This window comes from Pan troglodytes, chromosome 18 (genome assembly GCF_028858775.2).
Source record: "Pan troglodytes isolate AG18354 chromosome 18, NHGRI_mPanTro3-v2.0_pri, whole genome shotgun sequence".
NCBI lineage: Eukaryota > Metazoa > Chordata > Mammalia > Primates > Hominidae > Pan > Pan troglodytes.
Genome location: NC_072416.2, coordinates 68162298 through 68183978, shown reverse-complemented (window position 1 = coordinate 68183978; position 21681 = coordinate 68162298). Strand labels below are relative to the sequence as shown.

Below are 21681 nucleotides of genomic sequence, written 5' to 3'. Positions count from 1 at the left end.
ATTTGTGGGCTTATAAAGGTTTGCACCTGCCCGTCAAACGACGTTTACGAGCCCACCTCCACCTAGCAGTCACGGCCGCCTCCCCTACTCACCCCTCCGGCGGCTCCAAATCCCTGGATTATGGAAAACGGTGTGCGTGATCTCGACTCGGAGATCTGTTAGAAATATACATATTTGGGAAGAGAGGTCCGAAAGGCAGATTTAAGAATAAAGATCTTCCCTGGGGCGGGCGGGGGTGGGGGCGGTGTAAATGAAAGGCGGGATTTGGGCGGGCAGATACATCAAGCCCAGGTGTTCAAGATCACCATGGGCAATAGAGCAAGAGTCTGTCCCTACAAAAAAATTTAAAAATTAGCTGGGAGTGGTGGCACCTGTCTGTAGTCCCAGCTCCTGAGGAAGCTGAGGCGGGAGGATCACCTGAGCCCGGGAGGTTGAGGATGCAGTGAGCTGAGATTGCACCACTGCACTCCAGCCTGGGCCACAGAGCAAGAGCCTGTCCCTACAAAAAAAAATTAAATATTGGCCAGGTGTGATGCTGTATGTCTGTAGTCCCAGCTCCTCAGGAGGCTGAAGAGGGAGGAACACCTGAGCCCACGAGGTGGAGGCTGCAGTGAGCTGAGATTGCACCACTGCACTCCAGCCTCGGCCACAGACCAAGATCCTGTCCCTACAAAAAAAAAAATTAAATATTGGCCAGGTGTGATGCTGTATGTCTGTAGTCCCAGCTCCTCAGGAGGCTGAAGAGGGAGGAACACCTGAGCCCAGGAGGTGGAGGCTGCAGTGAGCTGAGATTGCACCACTGCACTCCAGCCTCAGCCACAGACCAAGATCCTGTCCCTACAAAAAAAAAATTAAATATTAGCCAGGTGTGATGGTGTATGTCTGTAGTCCCAGCTCCTCAGGAGGCTGAGGTGGGAGGATCACCTGAGCCCAGGAGGTGGAGGCTGCAGTGAGCTGAGATTGCACCACTGCACTCCAGCCTGGGCCACAGAGCAAGAGCCTGTCTCTCAAAACAAGGAAGAGAAAAAGGAGGACACTGAAGGATGCTGATGCCGGGGACAAGCTCAGGAGGACAAGGACAGAACTGAACACTTCCTTCCATGTATGTCTCCTAGAAATGTATGTGCCTATGTCTGCATCTTTCGGATAAACTACTTTTCATCTAAATATGTTCTTTTGCATTAAAAAATAATAATAATAAACACCGGGTCGGGCGCAGTGGCTCACGCCTGTCATCCCAGAACTTTGGGAGGCCGAGGCGGGCGGATCACGAGGTCAGGAGATTGAGACCATCCTGGCTAACACAGCGAAATCCCATCTCTACTAAAAATGCAAAAAATTAGCCGGGTGTGGTGGCGGGCGCCTGTCATCCCAGCTACTCGGGAAGCTGAGGCAGGAGAATGGCGTAAACCCGGGAGGCAAAGGTTGCAGTGAGCCGAGATCACACCACTGCACTCCAGCCTGGGTGACAGAGCGAGACTCCGTCTCGAAAACAAACTAACAAACAAAAATGGCTCACACGGTGAATTTTATGTTCTGTACGTGTTACGTACCACGGTAAACAAACAGGAAAACAAGACTCAGAAAGCATTCATCAGCCACCATGTGAAAACCAGGCTTCGGGCCGGGCACGGTGGCTCACGCCTGTCATCCCAGCACTTTGGGAGGCCGAGGCGGGCGGATCACGAGGTCAGGAGTTCGAGACCAGCCTGGCCAACATGGTGAAACCCTGTGTCTACTAAAAATACAAAAAATTAGCCAGGCGTGGTGGTGGGCGCCTGTCATCCCAGCTACTCAGAAGGCTGAGGCAGGAGAATCGCTTGAACCAGGAGGTGGAGGTTGCAGTGATCTGAGATCACGCCACTGCACTCCAGCCTGGGCGACATAGCGAGACTCCGTCTCAGAAACAAACTAACAAACAAAAATGGCTCACACGGTGAATTTTATGTTCTGTACGTCTTACGTACCACAGTAAACGAACAGGAAAACAAGACTCGGAAAGCATTCATCAGCCACCACGTGAAAACCACCCCTTGATCCATTTTTATAATTAATTTCAAACAGTCAGGTATTTGGTTTAAGAGCTGTGGGAGTCCACGCTACCTGGGATGCTCGGATGCTTAATTGCAAAATAATTAGAGAAAATTGGTGACTGCTTTCATCAGGGTGAAAAGTGAAAATCTAGACGCTTCCGGTTCTATTCTAATGATGTTCCATATGCGGCCGCCAAGGCACAAAGCAAGCTGACCGTTTTGTACCATTTGGACTTGATTTTTTTTTTCTAAATGTCATAAGGGAAATTTAATTCCTTTTAATTAAATGTCTTTAAAAGCCCGTCCCTTTAGTCTTTGAGCTCCTCTTCTGGGTCTCCTCCCACGCTGTGGAGGGTACTTCCATTTTCAATAAATCCCTTCATTCCTTCCTTGCAAAAAATAAAAATAAAAATAAAATAGGTCCAGGTGAGGTGGCTCACACCTGTCATCCCAGCACTTTGGGAAGCCGAGGTGGGTGGATCACCTGAGGTCAGGAGTTTGAGACTAGCCTGGCCAACATGGTGAAACCCCGTCTCTACTAAAAATACAAAAATTAGCTGGATGTGGTCGTGCATGCCTGTAATCCCCGCTATTCAGGAGGCTGAGGCAGGAGAATTGTTTGAACTCAGGAGGCGGAGGTTGCAGTGAGCCGAGATTGTGCCACTGCACTCCAGCCTGGGCAACAGAGCAAGAGTCTGTCTCAAAAAAAAAAAAAAAAAAAAAAAAGAAAGAAAGAAAGAAAAGAAAAAAGAAAGAAAAGAAAATAGGGTCTTTGCAGATATAATTAACTCAAGGAGCTTGAGATGAGATCATCCTGGATTAGGGTGGGCTCTAAATGCAATGGCAGGTGTCCTTCTAAGAGACGGAAGAGGAGACACAGACACAGAGGAGAAGTCCACGTGGAGATGGAGGCAGAGACTGCAGTGATGCAGCCACAAGCTCAGGGACACCTGGAGCCCCCAGGAGCTGGGAGAGGCAGGAAGGACCCTCCCCTAGAGCCTCTGGAGGGAGCGCGGCCCTGAGACACCTGCACCTCAGACTTCTGGCCTCCAGGATGGGGAGAGGATATGTTCCTGTTGCTTTGGGCCACCCTCTCGGTAGGGGCCACCCTCCTGGTAGTTCTTTGTTACAGGAGCACCAGGAATCAAATTCCGCTGTGTTTTGCAATTGGTTAATTATTGATCTTTCTTCAAAGACTGTGATAGCTGGATTACGGAGGCAGAGCAGTTCACAAAAGACCCCCAGGCCCTGGGGGTCACCAGACACAGTATCATCCCAAGACTCTGTCTCCAGAAAAAGAACACACACACAGAAAAAATACCCACAATAGTGTACCCAGAGTCATCCCTCTCCCGAGTGCTGCATTATCCATAAATGTGTGGTTTTGAAAATTGAAGGCGGGCACGGTGGCTCACACCTGTAATCCCAGCACTCTGGGAGGCAGAGGAGGGTGGATCACCTGAGGTCAGGAGTTCGAGACCAGCCTGACCAACATGGTGAAACCCCGTCTCTACTAAAAATACAAAATTAGCCAAGCATGGTGGTGCATGCCTGTAATCTCAGCACTTTGGGAGAATGAGGCAGGAGAATCACTTGAACCCAGGCGGCGGAGGTTGCAATGAGCCGAGATCCCGCCACTGCACTCCAGCCTGGGCAACAAGAGTGAAACTCCGCCTCAAAAATATTAATAATAAATAAAAAATAGGCCGGGCACGGTGGCTCACGCCTGTAATCCTAGCACTTTGGGAGGCCGAAGCAGGTGGATCACCTGAGGTCAGGAGTTCAAGAACAGCCTGGCCAACATGGCGAGACCCCATCTCCACTAAAAATACAAAAATTAGCCAGGCGTGGTCTGGGCACCTGTCATCCCAGCTACTCGGGAGGCTGAGGCAGGAGAATCCCTTGAACCCGGGAGGCGGAGGTTGCAGTGAGCCAAGATGGCACCATTGCACTCCAACCTGGGTAACAAGAGCGAAACTCCATCTCAAAAATGATAATAATAATAATAAAATAAAAAATAAAAGGTGCCATTTCCCCTGCTCCTTTTATTTTTGACATGCTTTTCAGCATGACTGTGTGCAGCAGCCGGCCCTTGCCCTGGAGTCCAGCTGCACCTGCTCCTGCCCCAGCCCCGGCTGACCAAGGTCTGTTTACGTCTCCCCAGTATCACCCAGCAACGGGGACCTAAACACAGCTAAGCAGCAAAGACAAGGGCCCCTGGGTGGTAAACACGCAGGTCCTCTTTCCGCAGATGGCCCTGAAAAAGACCCTATGCCCCAAGGACCCGGGCGGGGGGGTTCTCCTCTGCTCTGCACCCCACATCCCGAGCTCTTGGGCAGCTCCGAGCTCAGCCGTGGGTCCTGGAGGAAGGAGGGAGACGCTGTGTTACGGTTCCCCGCGGGTGGGAACCAGTGCCCTTCTAATTCGGAAGGTGGCACCTTCCCCAGGCCTGAAGTCATGCTGGCCGGGAGGGGGGCTGCCATCCTGTCCAGGGGGCCTGGCTCGTTTTGGAAGGTCAGGCATTGTGGAGGCTGGGACTCCCGGCTTCTCCCCAGCTTCCTTCCTCCCTGACCAACCCATCGGAAAAGCAATTCCTCCTGTAGACCTCAGAGCTCCAGCGTCTCCGGCATCCACCCACCCCGGGCCTTTGCAAGCCACCCTGACCGCCGATGCCAAGCGGGATGTCTAAATCGGGCGCGTGCATTCCTGCCACTAAGCGTGACCCTCGGTTAATCCCTCGCAAGGGGCGGCTGTCTTGGTCGTGGAATGTGTGGACGGAATGTTGGGGCCAGGTGAGCTGTTGAAAGCTCGTCCCCGGCGCCCACCCGGACTCCGCAGCTCCATGGAGACTATTTCCAGGATGGGGGAGCGGACACGGCCCCTTTCAACCTTTGGAATTCCTGGCGGGGCCTCCCAGCTGTGCTCGCCATGCTTATTTAAATCTCGCTGATTTAAAAGAAAATCCTTTTCCATCTTCTTCTGGGTGGCTTGAGGCTGTGCCTAGGGGGGTCCGTGGTCACCGGCTGTATTTTCACAAAGCATTGATTTTTTTTTTTTCTTTTTGAGACAGACTTTCGCTGTCACCCACGATCTCAGCTCACTGCAACCTCCGCCTCCCAGGTTCAAGCAATTCTCCTGCCTTAGTCTCCCGAGTAGCTGGGATAACAGGCACACACCATCACACCTGGCTAATTTTTTTTTTGTATTTTTTTTAGTAGAGATGAGGTTTTGCCATACTGGCAAGGCTGGTCTTGAACTCCTGGGCTCAAGCAATCCACCGGCCTCGGCCTCCCAAAGTGCTGGGATTACAGGCAAGAGCCACTGCACCTGGCCTCTACAAACAATTTAAAAATAAAATTAGCCGAGCATGGTGCCTCACGCTCGTAGTCCCAACCACTCAGGAGGCCGATATGAGAGCATCGCTTGAGGCCAGGAGTTTGAAACCAGTGTGGACAATATAGCAAGACCCGCATCTCTCAAAAAACAAATTTAAAATTAGTCAGGCATGGTGGCGCACACCTGTAGTCCCAGCTACTCGGGAGGCTGATGCAGGAGGATTGGTGGAGCCCAGAGGGTTGAGGCTGCAAGGAGCTGAGATCCCAACACTGCACTCCAGCCTGGGCAACAGAGCAAGACCTCAGCTGAAAAAATAAAGACAAGTTTGATACCGACAGTGACAGCTGTCCTCAAATTTGTGCGTTCCTAGCCCTGGAGCAGGGTTTCAATTTTTTTCTTTGAGACAGTCTCAAAAAACCAAAGAAACAAAAAACCTCTGAGATGGTTATATTTCAATTTCTCTGAGATACAGGGTGTATTACCTTGGAACACTATTGTTGCCAACTTGATCTCCCACCTACGGTGAACAAAACTTTGCGTTTGAATCCAAAAACAGGCATGTAGGCTAGGCAAGTATATTGAGACATTCATAAAAGCTCTTTGAATCGGCAATGGGAGTCATTGCAACTTTATTTATTTATTTTTTTTGGAGACGAGGTCTTGGTCTGTTGCCCAGGCTGGAGTGCACTGGTGCGATCACAGCTAACTGCAGCCTTGACCTCCTAGGCTCAGGCAATCCTCCTGCCTCAGCCTCCTGAGTAGCTGGGACTATAGGTGTGCACCGCCACATCTGGCTAATTTTTAAGTTTTTTTTTTTTTTTTTTGAGACAGAGTCTCGCTCTGCCACCCAGGCTGGAGTGCAGTGGTGCAATCTCAGCTCACTGCAAGCTCCACCTCCCAGGTTCACCCCATTCTCCTGCCTCAGCCTCCTAAGTAGCTGGGACTAGAGGTGTGCACCACCACAGCTGGCTAATTTTTAAGTTTTTTTGTTTGTTTGTTTGCTTGTTTCTTTGTTTTGAGATGGAGTCTCGCTCTGTCGCCCAGGCTGCAGTGCAGTGGTGCGATCTCGGCTCACTGCAAGCTCCGCTTCCCGGGTTCACGCCATTCTCCTGCCTCAGCCTCCCGAGTAGCTGGGACTACAGGCGCCCGCCACGATGCCCAGCTAATTTTTTTTGTATTTTTAGTAGAGACGGGGTTTCACTATGTTAGCCAGGATGGTCTTGATCTCCTGACCTCGTGATCCACCCGCCTGGGCCTCCCAAAGTGCTAGGATGACAGGTGTGAGCCACCGCGCCCGGCCCCAATTTATTTATTTATTTATTTATTTATTTAGACACAGTCTCACTCTGTCACCGAGGCTGGAGTGCAGTGGTGCGATCTTGGCTCACTGCAACCTCCGCCTCCCGGGTTCAAGCAATTCTCCTGCCTCAGCCTCCCAAGTAGCTGGAATTACAGGCGCCCGCCACCGTGACCAGGTGATTTTTGTATTTTTAGTAGAGACAGGGTTTCACCATGTTGGCCAGGCTGGTCTCAAACTCCTGACCTCAGGTGATCCGCCCACCTTGGCCTCTCAAAGTGCTGGGATGACAGGCGTGAGCCAACATGCCCGGCCCAAAAGTAGCCGCTTTTAACACTATAACTAAAGCAAGCTGCTTTGGGGCAGATACCAGCAACATTCTTTTTTTTTTTTTTTTTTTTTTTTGAGTCAGAGTTTCAGTCTTTGTCACCCAGGCTGGAGTGAAACGGCACGATCTCAGCTCATTGCCACCTCAGCCTCTCGGGTTCAAGCGATTCTCCTGCCTCAGCCTCCTGAGTAGCTGGGATTACAGGCGCATGCCACCATGCCCAGGTGATTTTTTGTATTTTTAGTGGAGACGGGGTTTCGCCATGTTGGCCAGGCTGGTCTCGAACTCCTGACCTCAGGTGATCCGCCCACCTCAGCCTCCCAAAGTGCTGGGATGACAGGCGTGAGCCACCGCGCCCAGCCTAAAAGTAGCTGCTTTTAACACTACGAGGAAAGCCGTGGGCAAGTGTGGTTGTGGGCAAGCAGATTCCCAGATATAAAATCCAGGACCCAGGCTCTTTTCCACAGCTCACCATGGAGCCCATCGCAATGCCTGGGATCCACCTGGCCACCAGGTCCTTGCACCCCACAGTCACGACAGCTGCCCTGGGTCCCCGGGGCCGTGGAATTCTCCAGATCTGCCAGTCTCGCCTGAATTGGAGTAGCTCTTCCCAGAAAACCTCTGCAAACCCCAGCCGAGGCTCAACAGCCCAGCTGCCACGGGTGCCGAGAACCAGGTGTGCCCACGGAGGTGAGAGCAGGTGGGAGACAGAGCTGATGCTTGAATAGGACCCACACGTTCCTCCCACCGAGAGGTCCGAAGGCAGCCAGGTGCGGTGGCTCACGCCTGTCATCCCAGCACTTCGGGAGGCCGAGGCGGGTGGATCATCCGAGGTCAGGAGTTCAAGACCAGCCTGGCCAACATGGAGAAACCCCGTCTCTACTAAAAATACAAAATTAGCCAGGTGTGGTGGCGGGCACCTGTAATCCCGGCTACTCAGGAGGCTGAGGCAGGAGAATCATTTGAACCCGGGAGGCGGAGGTTGCAGTGAGCCGAGATCACGCCACTGCACTCCAGCCTGGATGACAGAGCGAGACTCCATCTCAAAAAAAAAAAAGGACTATGGGAGGTGAAGGCGGGTGGATCACTTGAGGTCAGGAGTTTGAGACCAGACTGGCCAACATAGTGAAACCCCATCTCTACTAAAAATACAAAAATTAGCTGGGTGTGGTGGCAGGTGACTGTCATCCCAGCTACTCAGGATGCTGAGGCAGGAGAATCGCTTGAACCGGGAGGCGGAGGTTGCAGTGAGCCGAGATCGTGCCACTGCACTCCAGCCTGGGCGACAGAGTGAGACTCTGCCTCAAAAAAAATAAAATAAAGTAAAACAAAAATAAAATAAAATGTATTCTGATGTCTGGACACCATGGTTCATACCCATAATCCCAGCAGTTTGGGAGGCTGGGACAGGAGGATCACTTGAGGCCAGGAGTTCAAAACCAGCCTGGGCATATAGGGAGAACCTCTCTCTACAAAAAAACTTAACTGGGGATGGTGTTGTGCACCTATAGTCCAAGTGTACCAGTCTGTTCTCAGGTTGCTAATAAAGGCATAACCAAGATGGGGTAATTTATAAAGGAAAGAGGTTTAATGGACTCACAGTTCCACATGGCTGGGGAGGCCTCACAGTCATGGCGGAAGATCAAGAAGGAGCAAAGTCACATCTTACATGGTGGCAGGCAAAAAAAGGGCATATAGAGGGGTGCTCCCATTTATAAAACCATCAGATCTCGGCCGGGCATGGTGGCTCACGCCTGTCATCCCAGCACTTTGGGAGGCTGAGGAGGGTGGATCACCTGAGGTGAGGAGTTTGAGATCAACGTGGCCAACATGGTGAAACCTCGTTTCTATTAAAAATACAAAAAATTAGCCAGGTGTGGTGGCGGGCGCCTGTAATCCCAGCTACTTGGGAGGCAGAGGTTGCAGTGAGCCGAGATCATGCCATTGCACTCCAGCCTGGGTGACAAGAGCGAGACTCTGTCTCAAAAAAAAAAAAAAAAAAATCAGATCTCATGAGACCTATTCACTACCACGAGAACAGTCTGGGGGAAACTGACCCTATGATTCAATTCTCTCCACCTGGCCCTGCCCTTGACATGTGGGGATGATAACCGTTCAAGGTAAACCTTGGGAGGAGACATAGCCAAACCATGTCACCCAGGTACTCGGGAGAAACCGCGTCACCCAGCTACTCAGGAGAAACAGCATCACCCAGCTACTCGGGAGAAATGGCATCACCCAGGTACTCCAGAGAAACAGTGTCACCCAGATACATGGGAGAAACAACGTCACCCAGCTACTCGGGAGAAACCGCGTCACCCAGCTACTCAGGAGAAACGGTGTCACCCAGCTACTCGGGAGAAACGGCGTCACCAGCTACTCAGGAGAAGCCGCGTCACCCAACTACTCGGGAGAAACGGCGTCACCAGCTACTCGGGAGGAACCGCGTCACCCAGCTACTCGGGAGAAACGGCGTCAGTCAGCTACTCTGGAGAAACGGCATCACCAGCTACTCTGGGGAAACAGCGTCACCCAGCTACGCTGGAGAAGCCGCGTCACCCAGCTACTCCAGAGAAACAGCATCCTCCAGCTACTCGGGAGAAGCCACATTGCCCGGCTACTTGGGGAGCTGAGGAGGGAGGATCCCTTGAGCCTGAGAGTCCAAGGCTACAGGAGCGAGACCCTGTCTCAAAAAAAAAAAAAAAAAACAAATATAAATAAAGCAATAAAATAGACTGTGGTGATGGTGGCACAAGTCTCTGCATGCAGAAAGCCACGGGTTGGAAGAGTTTAAACGGATACATTGTCAGCTGTGTAAATTATCTCTCTATACAGCTCTTTTCTGGAAAACGAGTGAATGTGACGCACTGTATTCATGGCTAAGGGGCCAAACTCACATGACCATTTGCAGAAATGCAGGAAAAGCATTTGAGCAAAGGTAGTGCCTTTTCACTATAAAAATTCAGTCAACCCAGAAGGGGACAGAAAGTTCCTCAAGCCGCTGAAGATCCAGAAGACGGCGCTGGCCGGTGGCCGCGATGAAGGTCGCTCTGGGCGCCGTCAGGTAAAGCGTGAGACGCACTCTGTGTCAGAATACAGTCCAGGAAGGAAGAGCTTCTCCGAGGCGTCAAAAGTCATGCATTGCCCTGGCCTGGGTTAGGAACCATCAGTCTTGTCATCCCAGAGACTCTCCCAGCACCCAGGGAATAAATGAGACATGGGAACAGGCTGCAATCCCACCCCGGTAGACGGGGCCGTTTGATTTCTCTTCCATCTACATGATGCGCGTCACATAAAAAGGCAACTGTGTGGCTGGGCGAGTTGGCTCACGCCTGTCATCCCCGCACTTTGGGAGGCCGAGGCAGGAGGATCACTCGAGGTCGGGAGTTCGAGACCAGCCTGGCCAACATGGTGAAACTGCGTCTCCACTAAAAATACAAAAAGTAGCCGGGCGTGGTGGCGGGTGCCTGTAATCCCAGCTACTCGGGAGGCTGAGACAGGAGGATCGCTTGAACCCGGGAGGCGGAGTCTGCAGCGAGCCGAGATCACACAGGTGCGCTCCAAGCTGGGCAACAGAAGGAGACCCTGTCTCTAAAATAAAATAAAATAAAATAAATAAAATGAAATAAAATAAAAATAATAAATTTAAATAAATTTAAATAAATATCTAAATGAATATATAAATAATAAATAAATTTAAATAAATTTAAATTTAAACAAATTTGATTATTTATTATTATATATTTACTATACATTATTTATTAATTAAATTTATTAAATAAATTTAAATATTTTTAAAATTAAATTATAATTTCCCTCATGACATTTAAATTATATATATTTAAATGAAAATGTCATGAGGGAAATTATAACTATATTTCATTTAAAATACATTAACAAAGCAAATGTTATCACAGAGCATTTACAACAAAGCACTTTTGGTGACTTTAAAAGCAGATTACACAAACAATATCACAGTGTTTTAGATCAAATGGGGACTACAAATGTCCGTTAAGGGTTTTGTGGGTTTTTTTTTTTCGGTACGACGTTAAAACAGATTTTGTCAAGAATTATTACCTCCTCGAACAAAAAGCACATTGTTGGCTCAGGGAAAAAAAAAAAACACAATTATGCTATTCAGTTTGTGGCTACAAAGATATACTGTCATATAAAGTAATAAAAATGGGGAAAACAACATAAAATAAGAGTTAGACGGATTAAACGACTTCATAGGAACCTGAGGAAAAGGAAGCAAAGTCCCTTTACTGAGAGCGCTTTTAGGGACGCATAATCAATACTAAAGTTTATACATCCTGCCTCAGGACTTGATTTAAAAATTCTTCTATTTATTAAATAAGTTGGCGTTGTTTTGAGATGTAATGAAATGGCCGCAGCAGGTGCGGAGGCCGATTTTTGAGGGGGGCAGGTGGAGCGCGGCTGGCCTTGTGCAGCCCTCTGCTGAGTGTGCGTAATTTCTACTGCAAATGCTCACTGTCAAGACACGAACCATTCCCGTTTATCTCAAAGAGGACTTATTTAATAACTCCAACATCGTGTCCTTTCCTATAATTCCAGCATTGTGTCCTTTCCTTGAAAGAAAGGACACAAAGAAGTGCAGAGGTGGCCGGGTGCGGTGGCTTATGCCTATAATCCCAGCACTTTGGAAGGCTGAGGTGGGTGAATCACCTGAGGTCAGGAGGTCGAGACCAGCCTGGCCAACAAGGTGAAACCCCCGTCTCTACTAAAAATACAAAAATTAGCCAGGCATGATGGTGCACGCCTGTAATCCCAGCTACTCGGGAGGCTGAGGCAGGAGAACCGCTTGAACTGGGAGGTGGAGGTTGCGGTGAGCTGAGATCACGCCGCTGCATTCCAGCCTGGGAGACAGAGAGAGACGCCGTCTCAAAAAATAATAATAATAATAATTAGCCGGGCATGATGGCAGGTGCCTGTAATCCCAGCTACTCGGGAGGCTGAGGCAGGAGAACCGCTTGAACTGGGAGGCGGAGGTTGTGGTGACCTGAGATCGTACCACTGCACTCCAGCCTGGGCAACAGCACAAGACTCCATCTCAAAAAAAAAAAAAAAGAAAAGAAAAGAAAAGAAAAAAAGAAAAAATAAGTTCAGAGTTTGCAGACGTGAACCCTACATTACCCAAACGTTGTCCTTTCCGGAGAGAAATCGCGTGGCTATGATTTAGGACGATTTCTACTTCCAACCTTTAGGAAAATGACAAAGAGGAAGTTCAATGTCTACACTGGGGACCCCCCGAGCCTGTCCAGGTTGCACCGTCATGAAGCTGTTCAATTTGCACACAGCACCTGACGGCCCTGGGGTTTTACGCTGACAATGACCGTGCTGTGGTTCCCACCTTCCAGGGTTCAGGAAGGACCTGCCAGCCTTTACGCTTTGCCGCCCCAGCACGCAGGTGGCAACTGTGGCAGAGAAGGGAAAATGGGAGCTCAGGAGGTCTCATAGGGAGAGCAGCGATCCGACTGTGGGTCCCAGGGCGGGCTCTGAATCTCAGCCCCACCCCGTGTGGGGGACAAAGCCCCACTTTCTCCAAGGGGCTTCCTCAGCTGGGAAGTGGGAACCAGGGTGCCCCCCTAAACGAGGCATATTCTTCACTCCAGCATCAGGTTCCTGCCAGGGACTCCAAGTCAGGAGGCCAAGCTCCTGCGCGGCCTGGGTGGCCGCTCAGCTGCGCGGACCCTCTTCTGAGTGGGGAGAAAGCTACTTCCCCCAGTTCTTCCCTGGGCAACCCCCCTGCCAGCTGCAAGGACACACACGCACACACAGAACCACGTGCTCATACAGTCACAGGCTCACGCACTCACACGTACCCTCACACACACAGAGACACAGCCACGTGCTCATAGGATCATACATGCACTCAGCTCATACAATCACACACACTCACATGTACCCTCACACACACAGCCACCCGCTCATATGATCACACACACGCACACAGAACCACGTGCTCATACAGTCACAGGCTCAGTCACACGTACCCTCACACACACACAGCCACGTGCTCATAGATCATACATGCACTCAGCTCATACAATCACACACACTCACACATACCCTCACACACAAATAGCCACGTGCTCAATCACACGCTCACACACTCACACGTACCCTCACACACACATACAGCCATGTGCTCATAGGATCATACATGCACTCAGCTCATACAATCACACACACTCACATGTACCCTCACACACACAGCCACCTGCTCATATGATCACACATGCACACACATACCCTCACACACACACAAATAGCCACATGCTCAGTCACACACTCACTCACACGTACCCTCACACACACAGCCACGTGCTCAATCACACTCACACGTACCCTCACACAGAGCCAAATGCTGAATCACACACACATACCCTCACACACACACATACTCATACGTTCACACTCACGCACTCACACGTACCCTCACACACATGCACACAGATACACACAGCCACGTGCTCAATCACACAGTACTCACACATACCCTCATACACACACAGCCACGTGCTCATACGATCACACACGCACTCACACGTACCCTCACACACGCACACACAGCCACGTGCTCACACAGTACTCACACATACCCTCACACACACACACAGCCACGTGTTCATACGATCACACTCACGCACTCACACGTACCCTCACACACACGCACACATGTACACACAGCCACGTGCTCAATCACACACACACTCACACACAGCCACGTGCTCATACGATCACACACGCACTCACAGATACCCTCACACACATGCACACACATACACACAAACAGCCACGTGCTCAATCACACAGTACTCACACATACCCTCATACACACACACACATACATCCACGTGCTCATACGATCACTCACGCACTCACATGTACCCTCATACACAGCTACGTGCTCATACATTCATGCACTCACACACTCATACGTACCCTCACACACATGCGCACACACAGCCACATGCTCAATCACACACGCACTCACATGTACCCTCACACACACACAGCCACGTGCTCATACGATCACACACGCACTCACATGTAACCTCACACACACAGCCACGTGCTCATACATTCATGCACTCACACACTCACACGTACCCTCACACACACGTACACACAGCCACATGCTCAATCACACAGTACTCACATACCCTCACACACACACACACAACCACGTGCTCACACAGTACTCACACATACCCTCATACATACACACACACAGCCATGTGCTCATACATTCATGCACTCACACACTCATACGTACCCTCACACACATGCACACACAGCCACGAGCTCAATCACACACGCACTCACACGTACCCTCACACACACACACACAGCCACGTGCTCATATGATCACACACGCACTCACATGTACCCTCACACACAGCCACGTGCTCATACGTTCATGCACTCACACACACCCTCACACACATGCGCACACACATACAGCCACGTGCTCAATCACACACGCACTCACACGTACCCTCACACACACATAGTCACACATCAAAGCATTTTCATAGATAGCTTGTTTCTAGCTTTTATCATTGGATAGTCTATTTTTCCTTACAAGCCTCGATGGACTCAGAAACGTCACTTTGGAGATTCTACAAAAAGAATGTTTCCAAGTTGGTGACTTGAAACATTTAAAGTGATCCTCCCATCTCCTTGTAGCTGGGCCTACAGGCAGGTGCCACCATGCCCGGCTAATTTAGTGTTTTTGTTTTTTGTTTTTTTTTGTTTTTTTGCAGAGACGGTATCTTGCTGTGTTGTCCAGGCTGGTCTCAAACTCCTGAACTCAAGGAACCTACCCACCTCTACTTCCCAAAGTGCTGGGATGACAGGCTGGAGTCCCAACGCCCTTGTTTCATTGATCGAGGGAACAAACATGTATTAGGAAGCTACCGTGAAGATAGTTCCATGGTGTAATGGTGAACATTCTGGACTCTGAATGTGTGTGTCTGAAAGCTACTGTGTGACAGGTGCCATTCTATTTCCCGGGGTCCCTGTAGTGAGAGAAACAGACCAAGGAGAAACCTTCCTGTCCTCGGCGGCTTACGTTCTGATTGGTGGGGGCTGGATGGGGCTGTGATGGGTGGGTTAAACCCAGACAGCCAGCAGGCACACAATTCGCTGTCATAATGTCAACATTCTTCTCCATAAAATCTTTCTTCTGGCCAGGCGCGGTGGCTCACGCCTGTAATCCCAGCACTTTGGGAGGTCGAGGCAGGAGGATTACTTGAGGCCAAGAGTTTGAGACCAGCCTGGGCAACATAGTCAGACCCCATCTCTAGAAAAAAATAAAAAAATTAGGCGGGCATGGCGGTGCACGCCTGCAGTCTCAGCTACTCGGGAGGCTGAGGGTGGAGGATCACTTGAGCCTAGGAGGTCAAGACAGCAGCTATGATCGTACAACCACATTCCAGCCTGGGTAACGGAGTGAGACCCTGTCTCGGAAGGAAGAGAGAAAGAGAGAGGAAGGAAGAGAGAAAGAGAGAGGAAGGAAGAGAGAAAGAGAGAGGAAGGAAGAGAGAAAGAGAGAGGAAGGAAGAGAGAAAGAGAGAGGAAGGAAGAGAGAGAGAGAGGAAGGAAGAGAGAAAGAGAGAGGAAGGAAGAGAGAGAGAGGAAGGAAGAGAGAAAGAGAGGAAGGAAGAGAGAAAGAGGAAGGAAGAGAGAAAGAGAGAGGAAGGAAGAGAGAAAGAGGAAGGAAGAGAGAAAGAGAGAGGAAGGAAGAGAGAAAGAGAGAGGAAGGAAGAGAAAAAGAAATCTCAGCTCCAAGTATTACCAAGAAAAATAAGAGATGGCACATAGGAAAACCTGTTTCTAACGAGCTCAAGAACGGGCCAAGTTCAATCAGAGATATGCATGACATTTATTATTATCATGAACACCACCAAAATAGATGCAGTTAGGGGGTGATACAAAATGCTGGCCAGGCGCGGTGACTCACATCTGTAATCCCAGCACTTTTCGGAGGCCGAGACGGGCAGATCTCCTGAGGTCAGGAGTTCGAGACCAGCCTGGCCAACACGGCAAAACCCAGTCTCTACTAAAAATATAAAAGGTAGCCGGGCGTGGTGGCAGGTGCCTGTAATCCCAGCTACTTGGGAGGCTGAGGCAGGAGAATCGCTTGAACCCGGGAGGCGGCTCCAGCCTGGGCGACAAGAGCAAAAACTACATCTCAAAAAAAAAAAATAGAGAGAGAGAGAAAAGAAAATGCCATCTGCGTGCTCTTTGCAAACATTTCCTCCTGAAAGTCTCCTAGAATGATAAAAGCAACCACACAGCCTGGCCACCTAGAATCTGGGTCCGCTTGTTCCAGGCTCAGAATCTTTTTCCTTTCAGCCAGTCTCATCTTCAGGGCTGTCAACACCGCGTGCAGGGCCGCAGGATTTATAGGTAATGATATGCTTCTAATTCTCCATTACCTCCAAAGATTTCATCTTCCCCTTTTCTAAATCCTTCTTAGGAGATACTTGTCAGGTTCATCTGGCCCAGCAGCTTCTGACAAGGGGACCCCGCTCATCCCTGTCATGTCTGTGACTTCATGTAAATAGCGGCACGTGGCGGCTGCCTTTGGCCCTCGGCCCCGAATCCATTGCAGAGTCTCACTTCTATTAATTCTTAATTTGTGACCACGCTTCCTTTTTTGTTCTGTGTTTAAATGGAGATGTGATTAGTAAGGTAATAGGAGAAAGCCGGGGTCCTCACGATGCAACGTGCATTTCTGCGCCTTATAGAATATTGGATAGGCGTCATTATTTCTTCCAGTAGCAGAGTGCATTCCGACATCTGATTGCTTGAACCGTGATATTTCCATACGCCATCCATCACCCCGGCCACAGCGGCATGCTGAATATTCAGATTAAATTGGAACTTTTTCCCTATGAATAAGGGATTTCATTCTATCCTATAAGATACACTGTCTCCAGGGACAGGAAATTGAGTTGAAGGTTGCTGAAAATTGTATTATCCAAATACAGAGTTCTTTTCCTTATCATCAAAACCTGAAACACAGCCATGGGGAACCGAGAGGTCAGGAGAGAATTCAATTAGAGATGGAAAAGGGAGCATTTTTCCACTTACGTTTTATTTTGCCAAGCAGGTGGCAGCGGGCGCTGCTCGGGACAAAAGGGGCGATGTGTGAAGGGTTTTTGGTTTCTGGAAGATGGATGAGGACACAGCCTCAAGGAGTTATGAAGAGGCAGGAAAACCTCTACAGCAAATGTTCCATCCCCTCCTTTGCCGGTTTTGGAGGAGGTATCTGTGAGAGTTCCTGGCCTCTTCCTGCCACAGTTACGGTGGTTTTTTTTTTTTTTTTTTTGGAGGGAGTCTCGCTCTGTCACCCAAGCTGGAGTACAGCAGCGCGATCTCGGCTCACTGCAACCTCCGCCTCCACCGGGTTCAAGCGATTCTCCTGCCTCAGCTTCCCGAGTAGCTGGGATGACAGGTGCATGCCACCACATCTGGCTAATTTTTGGATTTTTAGTACAGATGGGGCTTCACCATATTGGCCAGGCTGGTCTCGAACTCCTGACCTTGTGATCCACCCACCTCGGCCTCCCAAAGTGCTGGGATTATAGGAGTGAGCCACCACGCCTGGCCCACAGTTAGGGTCTAAACTGTGCACGCTGCCTGGAGTCCCCACCTCTCCTCACCCGAAATATGCACTCAGAAATGTGTTTCCAAAACCTGCAGAATGCAGACCCACACTACTTTCCTATTTGTTTATTCATTTTGAGACAGAGTCTCGCTCTGTCGCCAGGCTGGAGTGCAGGGGCACGATCTCTGTTCACTGCAATCTCCACCTCCCGGGTTCAAGCGATTCTCCTGCCTCAGCCTCCCGAGTTGCTGGGGTTACAGGTGCCCGCCACCACGCCCAGCTAATATTTGTATTTTTAGTAGAGACGGGGTTTCACCACGTTGGCCAGGCTGGTTTCGATCTCTTGACCTCGTGATCCACCCGTGTCGGCCTCCCAAAGTGCTGGGATGACAGATGTGAGCCACTGTGCTCGGCTGGGGTTTTTTTTTGTTTGTTTTTTGTTTGTTTGTTTTGTTTGTTTGTTTTAAGTCATCGTGCAGAATGCAAGCGGCAGATATAAACTTGATCCCTCTTTGACCTCTCACTGCACGCACCTAGCTGGGAGCTTTGGGTCGGCGCAGGACCAGGGAGATTCTACTTGCCAGGTGCTTCCTCTGAGGCATCTCCAGGTCTGGAGCTTTAGCGTTCGATCAACCACCCAGGTCTGCGGTGCGAAGGCCGACTGAGATCCAGAGCATGTCATACAGTGGGTGAGTTTGCATTTCTGAGCAGCTGCAGGTGGGGCAGAGGCTGCAGAGGCTGTGGCCACACAGGAGACCTGGGCTCAGGTGGATGAAGGAAGGAGCTTCTCTCCCTCTACAACCGTTGTGGCTCCCTCCTTCCTCACCTCCCTGGGAAGCGCTGACCCAGCTCTTTGTTCCTGGACCTACATCCCACAGAGGAGCAGAGTCTTCCGGAATCTTCCTCGCTACTCTTCCCTCCCCATTCTCGCTTTTTATTTTATTTTTATTTTTATTTATTTTTTCGAGAGGGAGTCTCGCTCTGCTGTCCAGGCTGGAGTGCAATGCTGTGATCTCGGCTCACTGCAACGTCTGTCTCCTGGGTTCAAGTGATTCTCCTGCCTCAGTCTCCCAAGTAGCTGGGATTACAGGCACCCGCCATCATGCCCAGCTAATTTTTGTATTTTTATAAAGACGGGGTTTCACCATGTTGGCCAGGCTGGTCTCGAACTCCTGACCTCAGGTGATCCGCCTGCCTCAGCTTCCCAAAGTGCTGGGATTACAGGTGTGAGCCACTACGTCTGGCTGCTTTTTAAAATTTAATGTTTTTAGGGACAGAGTCTTTCATTCCTGCCTAGGCTGGAGTGCGGTGGTGAGATCTCGGCTCACTGAAGCCTCAACCTCCCAGGCTCAAATGATCCTCCCACCTCAGCCTCCCAAGTAGCTGGGACCCACAGGCGCACGCCAGGATGCCCAGCTAATTTTTAAATATTCTCTAGAGATGGGGTCTCGCCATGTTGCCCAGGCTGGTCTTGACCTCCTGGGCTTAAACAATCCTCCTGCCTCGGCCTCCCAAAGTGCTGGGATGACAGGTGTGAGCCACCATGACTGGCTAATTTTTGTATTTTTGTAGAGACAGGGTTTCACCATGTTGGCCAGGCTGGTCTTGAACTCCTGACCTCAGGTGATCCACCGCCTCGGCCTCCCAAAGTGCTGGGATGACAGGCATGAGTCACTGCAATCTCCCGGCCTGCCCTCACCTTTCTCTCCCCAGGACAATTCTGGTGGCCACCCACCACCCCTGCAAGACGGACAGACCCGAACGGGCAGGGCGTCCATCCGGCTGTGGAGCAGCTTGGATAATTGCAGCTGGCCACATCCCAGCAAACTCTGCAACACCTCAGGCCCTGCCAGCCTTGGGGGCCCGACAGCACCTCTTTGTTCTCCCAGAGCAAAGCCTGCACGGAGTGGGCCCCCGGGCCCCAGCGCAGACTGAAGGCGCATTCTGTTTCTGCCCTGAGTTGATTTCTGTCCTGTTGGCCCTGGGCCTCACCACACTGTGCCCCAGTAACCTGGCAGAGAAAGGCCTCTTGTGCAGGCATTCAAAGGAAACCCTTTCCCCTCAAAACCGCAGTGATGCTTCCAAGAGTGACTCGCAGCTCATCGAAACACCCAGAATGAAAAGCACGTTTGTTCCTTGAAAAGACGTCTGTGTCCGATACACACTCAAACAGAGAATTGTATTAATATATTCACTTCCCTCCAGAAATCACAGCATCGCACACACACAAACGTTTGCTTCCCAATTAGGAAAAATAACTTCACAGAATTCCTGCGTGATGGCGCTCTTCTGACCAAGTACACTCGGATTTTTATATCCAATCACGAAACACAAACTGAAATTCAAATCATTATGTACACAACACAAAACTATCGTTGATGAGTGATTTAAACCGGGTGCGGTGGCTCACGCCTGTAATCCCAACGCTTTGGGAGGCAGAGACAGAGGCAAAGGCAGGAAGATTGCTTGAGGCCAGGAGTGTGAGACCAGCAAGATCTCGTCTCTATCAACAATAAAATTAAAAATGAGCCAGGCATGGTGGCGCGTGCCTGTTGTCCCAGCTGCTTGGAAGGCTGAGGTGGGAGGATCGCTTGAGCCAGGAGATCAAGGCTGCACTGAGCTAAGATCGCAGACTGGGTGATGGAGCAAAACCCTGTCTCAAACGAACAAAAAGAGTTATTTAGGCCGGGCATGGTAGCTCATGCCTGTAATCCCAGCACTCTGGGAGGCCGAGGCGGGTGGATCACTTGAGGTCAGGAGTTCGAGACCATCCTGGCTAATACGGTGAAACCCTGTCTCTACCAAAAATACAAAAATTAGCCAGGCGTGGTGGTGGGCGCCTGTAATCCCAGCTACTCGGGAGGCTGAGGCAGGAGGATCCCTTGAACCCGGGAGGCGGAGGTTACAGTGAGCTGAGATCTTGCCATCGCACTCCAGCCTGGGCGACAGAGCGAGACTCCAACTCAAAAAAAAATAATAAAACTAAAAAAAGAGTTACTTTTTTTTTTTTTTGAGACAAAGTCTGGCTCTGTCGCCCAGGCTGGAGTGCAATGGTGTGATCTCAGCTCACTGCAACCTCCACCTCCTGGGTTCAAGCAATTCTCCCGCCTCAGCCTCCCGAGTAGCTGGGACTACAGGCACACGCCACCATGCCCGGCTAATTTTTGTATTTTTAGTAGAGATGGGGGTTTCACTATGCTGGCCAGGCTGGTCTCGAACTCCTGACTTCGTGATCTGCCCGCTTCAGCCTCCCAAAGTGCTGGGATTACAGACGTGAGCCACCGCGCCCGGCCAAGAGTTACTTATTGAGTCTAGCTCGATTTATGCAGCTCAGAAGTAGGAGAACCTGGCTCATAAAAGACCTTGAAATTACTCTCTAATAGGGTGCAACACCAGGTGAAACCCTATTTTGATAAAAAATGAATAAAAAGCGGGGCAAGCTGTAAAGGAAACAGGTGCATGTGTGCCAGACAGATGATAATGCAGTGTTTTTATGGATACTGTTAAAAGCAGAAACAAAAACAACCATTGGGTAAAGTTATTTAACTAATGTCACCTCCCTGGACGTGGATGATTTTTGCAATTTTCAACGCACTTCACGCTCACCCCTGAACACCAACGTTTAAAGGGGTCCAACTCCTCCAACCTGTCTCTACTGTTTGATAAGCAAAGCTAAAGTAAACGGGGCCCTTTGGGTCCCAGGTAGCCCGCTGTTATTGAAAAGTTTGATCTTTTCCTCGCGCGCTCCCGCAGGACGCACGCTCGCTCCCGAGCTCGGCGGGCGCGCACCCCGCACGCTCGCTCGTTCCCGGTGCCTCCCACTGCGCAGGCGCACTCCCGTCCCCCAGCCCCACCCGCTCACACACCTCCCAGCCTCTGGCTTGCGCCCCGCGGGCAGCCACTGCGCATGCTCACCCGACCGGCCTCCTGAACTCCGCTCCTCCACCGGTATGCACGGCGCATGCTCCATGCGGAGGTTCCACCCTCCCCTCGCTCTGGCAGGCACGCATTGCGCATGCTCGCATGTCCGCAGCTCTAAGACTGC

At 50.5% G+C, this 21681-nt stretch overlaps 1 long non-coding RNA gene across 1 annotated transcript; it reads right to left on the bottom strand.

Moving 5' to 3' along the window:
- Window positions 1-5800: 5800 nt before the first annotated feature.
- LOC129137467 (uncharacterized) lies at window positions 5801-21680 on the bottom strand. The gene is made up of 2 exons (XR_008540058.2): window positions 21552-21680; window positions 5801-10585 (listed from the first exon to the last, which is right to left on the bottom strand). It is a non-coding gene; the product is annotated as an uncharacterized LOC129137467 (long non-coding RNA).
- Between the last annotated feature and the right edge of the window lies 1 nt (window position 21681).